Source organism: Grammomys surdaster, unplaced genomic scaffold (genome assembly GCF_004785775.1).
Source record: "Grammomys surdaster isolate TR1022 unplaced genomic scaffold, NIH_TR_1.0 200, whole genome shotgun sequence".
NCBI classification, from domain to species: Eukaryota; Metazoa; Chordata; class Mammalia; order Rodentia; family Muridae; genus Grammomys; species Grammomys surdaster.
The window spans coordinates 464,094-475,874 of NW_021604645.1; the positions used below are offsets into that span (position 1 = coordinate 464,094).

The following is an 11,781-nucleotide window of genomic DNA, read 5'->3' on the forward strand; positions in this document are numbered from 1 at the left end:
TCTCTCTCTCTCTCTCTCTCTCTCTCTCTCTCTCTCTCTCTCTCTCTCTCTCTCTGAGTGTGTGTGTGGGGGAGTTGGGGGGTGGGTATGTTATGTATGTGTGTGTATGTGTGCATGTGTGTTTTAAGGAGAAAGAGTTCAAGAGAGAGACAGAGAGAGATTGAGGAAGAGAGAGAGGCCGTGAAAACAGGAAAAAGTATTTGGACCAGCAAGAGAAAGAAACGAAACAAGAGAGGGGACCAATATAAAAAAAGAAAGTGTAGTGGTATTCATGTTTAGATATGTCATTATGAAACCCATTATTCTGTAGACAACCAAGAAGTTAATTAAAATTTTAAGGTTAATTAAACTGCTTTAAGTATATAGAACAGTTGAATGGACTCAGGAAAAAAATACATTGAGTTATTGATTGAGCTCAGAGGTAGAAATTTTGCTTAGCACACATAAGGCCCTTGGTTAAATCCCCAGAACTACAAACTGTGTGAAAATAAAAATAGATACCAATGTATGCTGTCTATAAAAGACTCACATTTGATTTAAGTGTGCACATAGAAGGAAAGAGAAAATAAATGTGAAGGTGAAGGAAAAGTTTTTTTTTTTGTTTTTCTGTTTCAGTGTTCTATGCATTATTGAAAATGAATCTGAGTTCTCTTTCAGCTTCACCAGCATTGGTTTTCTATGTTTCATTGTTTGGAACTTGTGTTCATATGTATTTATAACTACCATGTAGGACTAGAGAAATAACAATTTTACTGTTATACAATATCCTTCCTTGGGTCAATGACATTTTCTGAGCTAAAATATATTTTCTCTGACATCTAGGATCAGCCATGTTTTACTTTGATTATTATACATAATATTTTCCTTTCTCTTTCCATCTATGTGAGGATATGGGGGGAAAGCATCTGTATATGCTACTGGCAAATGAATGTAGCCACTAAAGAAATCTGTATGGGGTTTTGAAAAGGTCACAACCTAAAATACACCAATTACTTATTCAGCTACATTACTTTGGAACATGAGCCTGTGAAATTGTAAGTTAGCATATTCTTATATTCGGACTAGAGATGATTACCCATAAGAATGTCTTATTACTATTACTTTATTGTTTTCTGACTGATTTTTCCCACTATTGCCTCTTGCATTTTGGTAATATAAACCTGTACCCATTCTTACTAGCAGTAAATTTACCTGTGTTCATTCAGTATCTCAATGATCATTTTAATTCTTTTACATTTAATTCCTATATATCCATTTATTCAGATCCAGCTTACAGAGATTTATTTGATTATTCTGATTAGGTCATATGTCTTTGTTTGTCCATGTGCCTTATAACATTGTGCATTGGAATGCACAATGTTTACAGACCAGAACTGAAGAAAGACCTGCATTCCCCAGTCCAGCAAGAAAGTCTTAGGGCCTTTTAAGATTTTCACCATCCAATCATTTTTTTTTTGTCTTCTATGGGCTTATGTTTATCATTTTTCAGTTAGAGAACTTTGCCAGCTTTTCCCCAAGAATGTGAAACCTATTGATCCTTCTTGTATCAGTCTGTAGAGTTAAGCATTTAAGGGCCTGTTGATTCCATTCACATTCAGTGTTGAGAGACAGAAATCAGTCTCTTGCAAAGCCTTCACACAGAATCAGAATATTAGATTTACAGGAAGAGATATCAGAAAGAGAGACTGATAGTTTTGTTTACAAGTAAGATATACAGCAAGAGAGTTGAAAGAAAAAGGAAATAGTAATTAAGAAATGAACACTTGAAGACATGGGGAGATGTCTGCCAGTGGAGCTGTGCAGCCCAGGCTCCAGGAGCTGTCATGGGGTTCTGGTCCATTGAGGCTGGGTCAGCAGCCATAGGGCTCTTCTTCTGGTCCCTCAGCACCAAGGATGTGGAACAGCCTATCAAAATCCTGTCACTGTGCATGAACTTTCTGGAATGTCATGACAAGACTTCTGCTCACCAAGTTTGCCTTCTTCAGAGACACAATCAATCCCGAGCTCCTTTTTCTGTGATCACTGTGGCTGGAACAACACAGAGATCCAGTAGCAGGCAGGATCCAGGAATGGGGAGTGTGCTACCCCTTGACTTTTATGGGCCAACAGGACATGAACAGAGAAGCAGTGAAGACAGACTCAGCCACCACAAGGATCCCCAAGCTGTATTTTGAAGTTCCAGCTTTCAGCTAGAAGGGAGCTAATGACTCTTGTTATAGGACTGATCAGTCATGCAATCTGTGGCTTGGACCAGGCCACAGGATGGGCAATGGAAGGTGCCATAACAGAAAGAATTGATGACTTCATAAATAAAGGACTAAATAAAGGACTTAAAGCAAATGACTTCATGATCACATACTACAGCCAGATCTCACAGCAAGCTGAGATGCTGGAGCTTTAAGCAGAAGAACCAGAAAAGTCAGACGAGAAAGACCTTAGAAACAAAGTGCTCCAGTTCATCACAAACTACACAGAGTACAATGCTCCAGCTCAGACCAATATGAAGCTTGTCTAAATTCTCCCACCTTAGAAAGGTTATCATATTGGCCACCAACTGTGAGAATTGTGGGCATCAGAATAATGTGGTGAAGTATGGAGGAGTGGTAGAATCCTAGGGTACCAGGATCATCCTTCACATCACAGATCCCTCAGACATGACCTCAAGTCTGATACTTATAGTATGGAAATCCTGGGGCTCAAATTTGAACTGGGAATGAATGGCTGTTCCTGGGGGCAAGTTCACCACTCTAGAAGAACTGCTGAAAGACATCCTAGAATTGGTAATCAAGAATCCATTAACACTGGACAACACCTTGAATCTTGACCAGTTGGAGAAACTACAGGAGTTTAGCTACAAGTTTGGCCATATCATCTAGGGCAAGATGAAGGCTCACTTTATCATGAATGATCCAGCAGGAAACAGTAACCTGTAGAACGTGTATGTGCCCTAAGATGATCCGGAGATGAAGGTAAGAGTAGTACAAGCACACCTTTGACCAAAATGAGGAGCTCAGCTTCAATGGCCTGAAGACAAAGGGCTATGAGGAAGGCCTAGTTCCACAGCGGCAATAGTGGGGAGCTCACAGGCCAGCTTCAGTGACATACCACAGAGTATTTAATACTACTGGAAAATGGTGAGTGCCCAAGCCCTTGTCCATGGTGGGGAGGATAACACTTGAGATAGAAATCTAAGCACTCAAGGTGAGCAGCTGGTAATGCAGCTACAGGCCTACTGTGTTCCTTGACCTCTTATTTTTCTTTTATTATTGGATATTTTATGTATTTACATTTCACATGTTATCCCCTTTCCTGGTTTTCTCAGTATCTAATGAGATGATCAGGTGTTTTTTTCCTTTGAGTTTGTTTATATAATGGAATATGTTGATGAATTTCTGCATATTGAACCATCCTTGCATTCCTGGGATAAAGCCTACTTGATCAAGATAGATGATTGTTTTGATGTGTTCTTGGATTCAGTTTGCGAGAATTTTATTGAGTATTCTCACATTGATATTCATAAAGAAAATTGGTCTGAAATTCTATTTCTTTGTTGGATCTTTGTGTAGTTTGGGTATAAGTGTATTTGTGGCATCATAGAAGGAATTGGGTAGTGTTCTTTCTGTTTCTATTTTGTGGAATACTTTGAAGAGTATTGGTATTGGGTCTTCTTTGAAGGTCTGATAGAATTCTGCACTAAACTCATCTGGTCCTGGGCATTTTTAGTTGGGAGACTTTTAATGATTGCTTCTATTTCTTTACGGATTATGGGACTGTTTAGATTGTTTATCTGATCCTGATTTAACTTTGGTACCTATTATCTGTGTAGAAAATTGTCCATTTCATCCAGATTTTCAAGTTTTATTGAGTATAGGTTTTGTAGTAGGATCTGATGATGTTTTGAAATTTATCAGTTTCTGATGTTATGTCTCCCTTTTCATTTCTGACTTTGTAAATTTGGATACTATTTCTGTGCCCTCTGGTTAGTCTGGCTAAGGGTTTATCTATCTCGTTTATTTTCACAAAGAACCAGCTCCTGGTTTTGTTGATTCTTTGTATAGTTCTTTTTGTTTCTACATGGTTGATTTCAGCCATGGGTTCAATTTTTTCCTGCTGTCTACTCCTCTTGGGTATAATTGCTTCTTTTTGTTCTAGAGCTTTCAGGTGTGCTGTTAAACTGCTAGTGTATGCTCTCTCCAGTTTCTTTTTGGAATCACTCAGAGTTATGTTTAGTACTGCTTTCACTGTGTCTCACAATTTTGGGTATATTTTGTCTTCATCTTTCATTAAATACTAAAAAATCTTTAATTTCTTTTTTTCATTTCTTCATTGACCAAGTTATCATTGAGTAGAGCATTGTTCAGCTTCCATGAGTATATGGTCTGTCTGTTGTATTTGTTGTTATTAAAGACCAGACTTAGTCCGTGGTGATCTGATAAGGATGCATGGAAATATTTCAATCTTCTTGTATCTGTTGAGGCCTGTTTTGTGACTAATTACATGATCAATTTGGAGATGGTACCATGGGATGCTAAGAAGGTATATGCTTTTGTTTTAGGATGAAATGTTCTAAAGATATCTACTAAATCCATTTGGCTCATAACTTCTATTAGTTTCACTGTGTCTCTGTTTAGTTTCTGTTTCTATGATCTGTCCATTAATGAGAGTGGATGCTGAAGCTTCTCACTATTATTGTGTGAGATGCAATGTGTACTTTGAGCTTTAGTAAAGTTTCATTTATAAATGTGGGTGCCCTTGAGTTTGGATCAGAGATGTTCAGATTTGAGAGTTCATCTTGGTAGATTTTCCCTTTAATGACTATTAAGTGTCCTTCCTTATCTTTTTTGATAACTTTTAGTTGAAAGTCAATTTTATTTGATATTAGAGTGGCTACTCCAGCTTGTTTCTTGGGACCATTTGCTTGGAAAATTGTTTCCCAGCCTTTTACTCTGAGGTAGTGTCTGTCTTTGTCACTGAGGTGAATTTCCTGTATGCAGCAAAATGCTGGGTCCTGTTTATGTATCCAGTCTGTTAGTCTATGTCTTTATATTGGGAAATTGAGTCCATTGCTTTAAGAGATGTTAAGGAATAGTGATTATTGCTTCTTGTTATTTTTGTTGTTAGAAGTGGAATTATGTTTGTGTGGCATCTTCTTTTGGGTTTGTTAAAAGAAGATTACTTTCTCGCTTTTTATAGGGTGTAGTTTCCCACGTTGTGTTGGAGTTTTCCATTTTTTTTTTATCCTTTGTAAGGCCGAATTTATGGAATGATATTGCGTAAATTTGGTTTTGACATGGAATATCTTGGTTTCTCCATCTATGGTAATTGAGAGTTTTGCTGGATATAGTAGTCTTGGCTGGCATTTGTGTTCTCTTTAGGGCTGTATGACATCTGCCAAGGATCTTCTAGCTTTGATATTCTCTGTTGAGAAGTCTGGTGAAATTCTGATAGGTCTGCCTTTATTTGTTGCTTGACATTTTATCCCTACTTCTTTTAATATTCTTTCTTTGTTTTTTTTTGCATTTTGTGTCTTGACTATTATGTAACAGGAGGAATTTCTTTTCTGGTCCACTCTATTTGGAGTTCTGTAGGCTTCTTGTATCTTCATGGGCATCTCTTTCTTTAGGTTAGGGAAGTTTTCTTCTATAATGTTGTTGAAGATATTTACTGGCCCTTTAAGTTGGGAATCTTTGCTCTCTTCTATACCTATTTTCCTTAAGTTTAGTCTTCTCATGGTGTCCTAGATTTCCTGGATGTTTTGGATTAGTAGCTTTTTGCATTTTGCATTTTCTTTGACTGTTGTGTCAATATTTTCTATGGTATCTTCTGCATCGGAGATTCTCTCTTCTATCTCTTATATTCTGTTGGTGATGCTTGCATCTATGACTCCTGATCATTTTCCTAGGTTTTCTACCTCCAGAGTTGTTTCACTTTGTGATTTCTTTATTGTTTTTATTTCCATTTTTAGATCCTGGATGGTTTTGTTCATTTCCTCCACCTTTTTCATTGTGTTTTCCTGTAATTCTTTAATGGATTTTTGTGTTTCCTCTTTAAGGACTTCTACTTGTTTATCTGTGTTCTCCTGTATTTCTTTAAAGGAGTTATTTATGTCCTTCTTAAAGTCCTCAATCATCATAATGAGATGTGATTTTAAATCTGGATCTTGCTTTTCCAGTGTGTTTCCAGGACTTCCTATGGTGGGAGAACTAGGTTCTGATGATGCCAGGTAGCCTTGGTTTCTATTGCTTAGGTTCTTGCCCTTGCCCCTCACCATCTGGTTATCTCTAGTATTAGTTGGTCTTGCTGTCTCTGACTGGAGCTTGTCCCTCCTGTGGTCCTGTGAGCCTGTAATTTTAGGTGTGTCAGTACTCCTGAGGAGATCAACTCTGTCTGGCTAGGATTTAGGTAAGGAGGGTAATGGGACAGCCTTAGCTCTGGGACACAGATGGAGACCAGAAGGCTCTTTAACCTTCTTTTGGAGGTTTTAAGTTAGTGTGAGAAGAATCTCAGACATACCTTATATCACGTTTTTGCCTATCAGATTTAAGCCCTCCAGTGATGAACCTTTGAAATTTGTGAATGTGAAATACAAGTTGCAGTTGGCTTTGAGCATATGAAGTACTAAGTTTCTGCATGAAAGAATATGCAAGGGGTGTATCAGGCATAGGTGAAGAAGCTTACATTAAAGTGATGGCTTTTCAACAACAAAAGAAAAAAAACCAAAGAAATGAATGCATATTGTTTTTCAGGTGATTCAATGGTACAGATAAAGTATATGAAAATTCCAAAGAGTACAAAAAATTAGAAAAAGTTATAGAATAGAGTAATAGAATATGGGTGATTTACGACTTTTGCTCTGGTAGCAGAAGTAGGTACATTTCACTGTCATAAGAAGAAGTTTGTAAGTGAAGATGTATATTACTAAGCTGTTCATTCTTGTTGGGGGAAATTGTATGGTTCCTCTTACTCTGCTATATTGCAATGTCAACTCCAACTAATCATTGGATTAGTTACTTTTCAGTTGCTTTTATAAAACCCTATTGCCAAGACAACTCATAAAAGTAAGAGTCTATCTGGACTTATGGTTCCAGAGGGAAAAGAGTCAATCATAGTAGCAAGCAGCAGGCATGGTAGCAGGAACTCAATGCTGAATCCTTACAACCTGAACCATAACCAAAAAGGAGGGGGGGGGAGAGGGAGAGGGAGAGGGAGAGGGAGAGGGAGGGAGGAGAGAGAGAGAGAGAGAGAGAGAGAGAGAGAGAGAGAGAGTAGTGAAGGCGCTGAGCTCTCAAAGCTTACCTTCCTCTAGCAAGGCCACACCTTCTAAGCCTCCACAAACAGCACAAACCACTTGAAACCCATGTACCTATGGGATAATGCTCATTCCAAACACTGCAGTCATCTATGAACCCTCATTTAGTTAGTGAGGGAGACTATTTAGTATATTTACTGAGAATCCTAATAAGCACAGGTGCAGAATGGGATAATTTATTGCTATTAAAACTCATGAATATGATAGAAATGAGAGCACAGGTAGACACTTTAAATTATAAGACTACTTCTCTCTCTTAGATGGAAAATGTTATGTGATATTTTGAAATAGAAGGGAAGAACATCGATGCATTTTTTTCCTTGAATTATCATTGATTTTCAGTGATTGGATGTAATGTTTGGTTTTTAAAATATTTTCATTATTTTCAGATTTAAATATAATATGTGTTGAAAATCTTGAAGAATAAGAAAGATTACTCTTTCCTTCAGGTTGGAATTAAGACAAGGGGGTAGATTTGAAACACTATGAAGAGTAGATTACTTATACTAAAATAATCTCCTTGGAAAAGATATCTGAAAATGAGTGAGTAATAGAATTATTTATCAGCATATAGAGATATAATGGAAGTCAAACAGAATGTTTAGCAGAGACAAGAGTCATATAATGATATAACCATGGTCTTGCACTTGACAAATGAAAACTGTCACTCAACTAATTTTGTACATTAGAGGGAAGTAAAAATTCATGTATTGCAAACTATAACCTATTACCACCTTACTTGATTTTTTTTACTTTACTTTTTAAGAGTTCTTTATGCATCAGAAGGTTGTAAAAGCTGGAATCTTAGGAACCAACATTTGAAACAACAACAACAACAAAAACAGAGGCATGGAGAACCAGTATAAAAAGTTTACAGGTATAGTTTGTTTTGTTTGATAAACAAAATGGTCACGTTTGAAAACAGTTGTTTTTAGGTTATTAAACTACTTCATTGTACAGGAAAGTATACATGATGAGAACTGAGTACATAATCTTTGTAGTGCATTCATACATATATAATAGTAGCAGGGTGATAATGTCTAAGCTGACTCATAAGGACCAGGTTAATAATAAGTGATTTGCTAGTGATACAGCTGATCTTTCTTGCATATGTTCAGCTAAGCTGTCTGTGGGCATCATAAAAAGCTTTAATCATTTCATGTGCCCATAGTTAGTGTTACATTATACTAATCCTACTTCACAGAGCTATTAATGAAATCAGTTAAATAGTTCCTGAAAGTTATTTGAGTTCCTTGGAAAAACACACTATGTAAATATGAGGTGAATATTAAAAAATTCACCTTTCGTCTTCCTTGAATCTCTTACTTAGCACGAGTCTCTTTCCCTCTTGAACACTTTCAGTTTTTCCATAACTGAGAAAAGAAGGTTTTGAAACTCTGCTTTAAATAATGACTCCTCTCATCTGTGACCCCATCACAAACCATGCTCACACTTTTCATATATTACTAACTCATCAACTACGTAAGCCTCAAGATACGCTAGGGTTGTCATTTCAACAAGTTAAACGTAATTAAACATCTTGGCTATAAATGGAAAATTACTATTATAGCAATGGGTATACTATAAACACATCTGCAACTAATGAAAAAATTAAACAGTTTGATATAGGCCCTCAGTGGACCAGAGCTCTTCTTGTTCATGGAAATGAAGTGTCTGATAATCATATGCAATATTTAAATATACATTAGCCTTACTCCCAGGTTAGTACTCTATTTATAAACTAAACCAAAGCATATTTGGTGACAATTATCATGCAGATGTATATTGATATTGTTTGATTTATACTTTGTTGATTGTTCATTATAGCATCCATCTTTTAGTGTATTAAATGTTTTCTTGTATACTTTTTTGAAGAAATATCTATAGCTCATTGTTTATATGATGAATATGGTCTGTGAGTAATTATAAAACTTTTCCAAGCTACGAAGCAGCTTGTAAGTAGTAAGGCCAAATTTGCAACAACCAACTTACCCATGGTCCCTTTAATGCTCTGCATGTTGTTTATTTAATTCCATCATCCTGGCAGCACTACGTTGCTCTCTCTTCTTTTTTTCCAAGAGATTTTTGGACAAAATGTGAATAACCATCTTTATGGAAATTATGTGAGTATCTACCATGATTTGACATAGTAAGAAAGCAGAAAGTAGTGAGAGAATGACATTTTGGCTTTCCACCTTTGAAACTAAGGCTCGAATTCCTTTTCCAAGTGATAAACTTGCCTGACAACTGATTGTGAGGCACAAGGTAATATTGGAGAGGTGTCTATAAGACCTTATTTTAAAATGACCAGAAAGCTCTATTATAACATATTAACAAAAATCATTTGTATAAGAAATGAGAGGCAAAGATAAGTTAAAAAAAAAACATGAACTTTCTATTGTTGGAATTAATTCTTTTTATGAATGTGTGTCCAATGAGGGCAGTTATCATTCCCCAAAAAGCCTGTTCTGTCTCCATTGACAGCAATAGCATCAATTCTGAAGTATATTTTAGTAGATCAATCTTCTAATCCATGACACTCAATAATTAATGGATGTTTTTCAAATGTCTGAGAATGAAAAATAAAAAAGAACGATAATTTTTACCACATGTAATTTTGTACCATGAACTAAGTAAGGAAGAACACTTTGTAAATACTCCCTTAAAACCTGAATATCATGTACAATTTTATATCATACAAATGACTTTATTTTATACTGTAGCTACAAGTCTAGAAACCTGACGAAAGTGTCTAGCACATTCACATATGAACTACTCTTAAGTGTCCTTGCAGTTGAGGTAGAGGGTATCTCTGCATCATTTAGAACCTTAAGTATTATTTATACTTTATAGACTTAGGCATAAAGTAACCATTAGAAACTTTTGCTCCCTTATAAATGTATTTTTTCAAGATACAACCCAGACACATCAGGAGTAGTTTATAGATATCTGGTCCTACTAATATTTTTGAAAAAAAAAAAAAAGAAGAAGTCCATGCCTGTAATTCAAACACTCGGGAGGCAGAAATCATTATTTCAGGCCCAGTTTGGACTACTTAGGAAGTTTCTAAATCACATTGATTTTAGATAGTGAGAAATCTCAGAAACATAGGGGTAGGAATATAGCTACTGGTAGAAATATTTGCATAGCATGTGCGAGGCTCAAGTTTCATCTTCAATATTAAAGTAATCTTTATCATCATCATCATCATACATATTTTTGTTCTCATCATAGTACACATTTTACAGATACCAAATGATATCATAATTTAATGAAATAATGATGTATTGCTTTTCATATCGATAATTATTCTGCTTTCATGATTTAGAAAAATTAGTTGATGTCTTTTGGTTTTGTTATTCTTTGTGAAGTTTAGAAAGAGTTGAGTAATTCTGGTAAATTAAACTGACTCAAGTATGCAATAAATTGATCCCCCTTTTGGAGTGTTGTGTATCTGTTCATGTGTGTGTACAGATGCACCCAATGTAGATGAAGCCAGTTATAAGTGGATATGTAGTAGCCAAAGATCAGCTTCAGTTATCATTAGCACTCTTGACCTTACTTTTTGAGACAGTGACTTTCAATGAGCCTAGATCTTGCAAGTTGGACTAGGACTTTATGACATATGACTGACTGTATATGTCCCTAATGCCCCAAACTAACACTGGGGTTACAGGTACATGTTATTACACTTGGTGTTGTGTGAATGCTAGGGATCAGAATTCAAGTCCTCCTGATTGTGTGGCAAATACTTTACCACCTAAGAGGCCCTTAATCACCCATTTTTAATATTTACCACATTGAAGTAAATAGTGGCCAGGCTATGGTTTTAATTCTTTTACCCTTGGTAACTTTTAATTATTTCTTATAAATCTAGTGTTTATATGTACAGTTCTATGTAAGGATATTGAACAAACACTGAAAATACATGAGATTCTGCCACAAGATCAGTCACCAGATTCTATTCCAGTTTCAGTTGTTCTCATGTTGCATTGAAATTGTGATTATCCACCTGCCTTCTCTATTGAACTGAGAACCTATAAATAGCAAAAACCTCCTTTTATTCACCTCTGCCTCTCCAGAACTTAACACATTTGACATCTAGTAAGAACAAAATGTATATACTTAGATAACTAAATTGCTTCAAAAATACTAATTTTTATTTAGCAAATAATTTCATAATTTGGAGCTTAATTAATTTCCTAAAAAATGTTTGCCTTCTACTCCTTTATTGCATTAAGTTTTACCTTCTGCTTTCTGCTTCTACAGTTTTCCAACAGTCTCTATGGAGACTTCCGACAATTTTAGTAGAAGCAGATATGATGGGGAAATTGCTTTGTTGTTTGTTTGACTTTTGCCATTTCAAAACAAGGTCTCACAATGTAGCCCTGGCTTTCTTGGAACTCACTATGAAAAACAGGCTGGCTTCGGCCCCTGCCTGGTCCCTGGGACTGGAGCAGACACAGAGTCGG

The 11,781-nt window shown here is 36.0% G+C and overlaps 1 protein-coding gene and 1 pseudogene across 1 annotated transcript in view; one reads left to right on the plus strand and one right to left on the minus strand.

Annotated features, from left to right (window-relative positions):
* Window positions 1-11,781, minus strand: part of Il1rapl2 (interleukin 1 receptor accessory protein like 2) — a 1,099,213-nt gene that overhangs the window by 263,164 nt on the left and 824,268 nt on the right. The gene's annotated exons all lie outside the window — the stretch shown is intronic.
* On the plus strand, window positions 1,780-3,072 carry LOC114623647 (annotated as a pseudogene).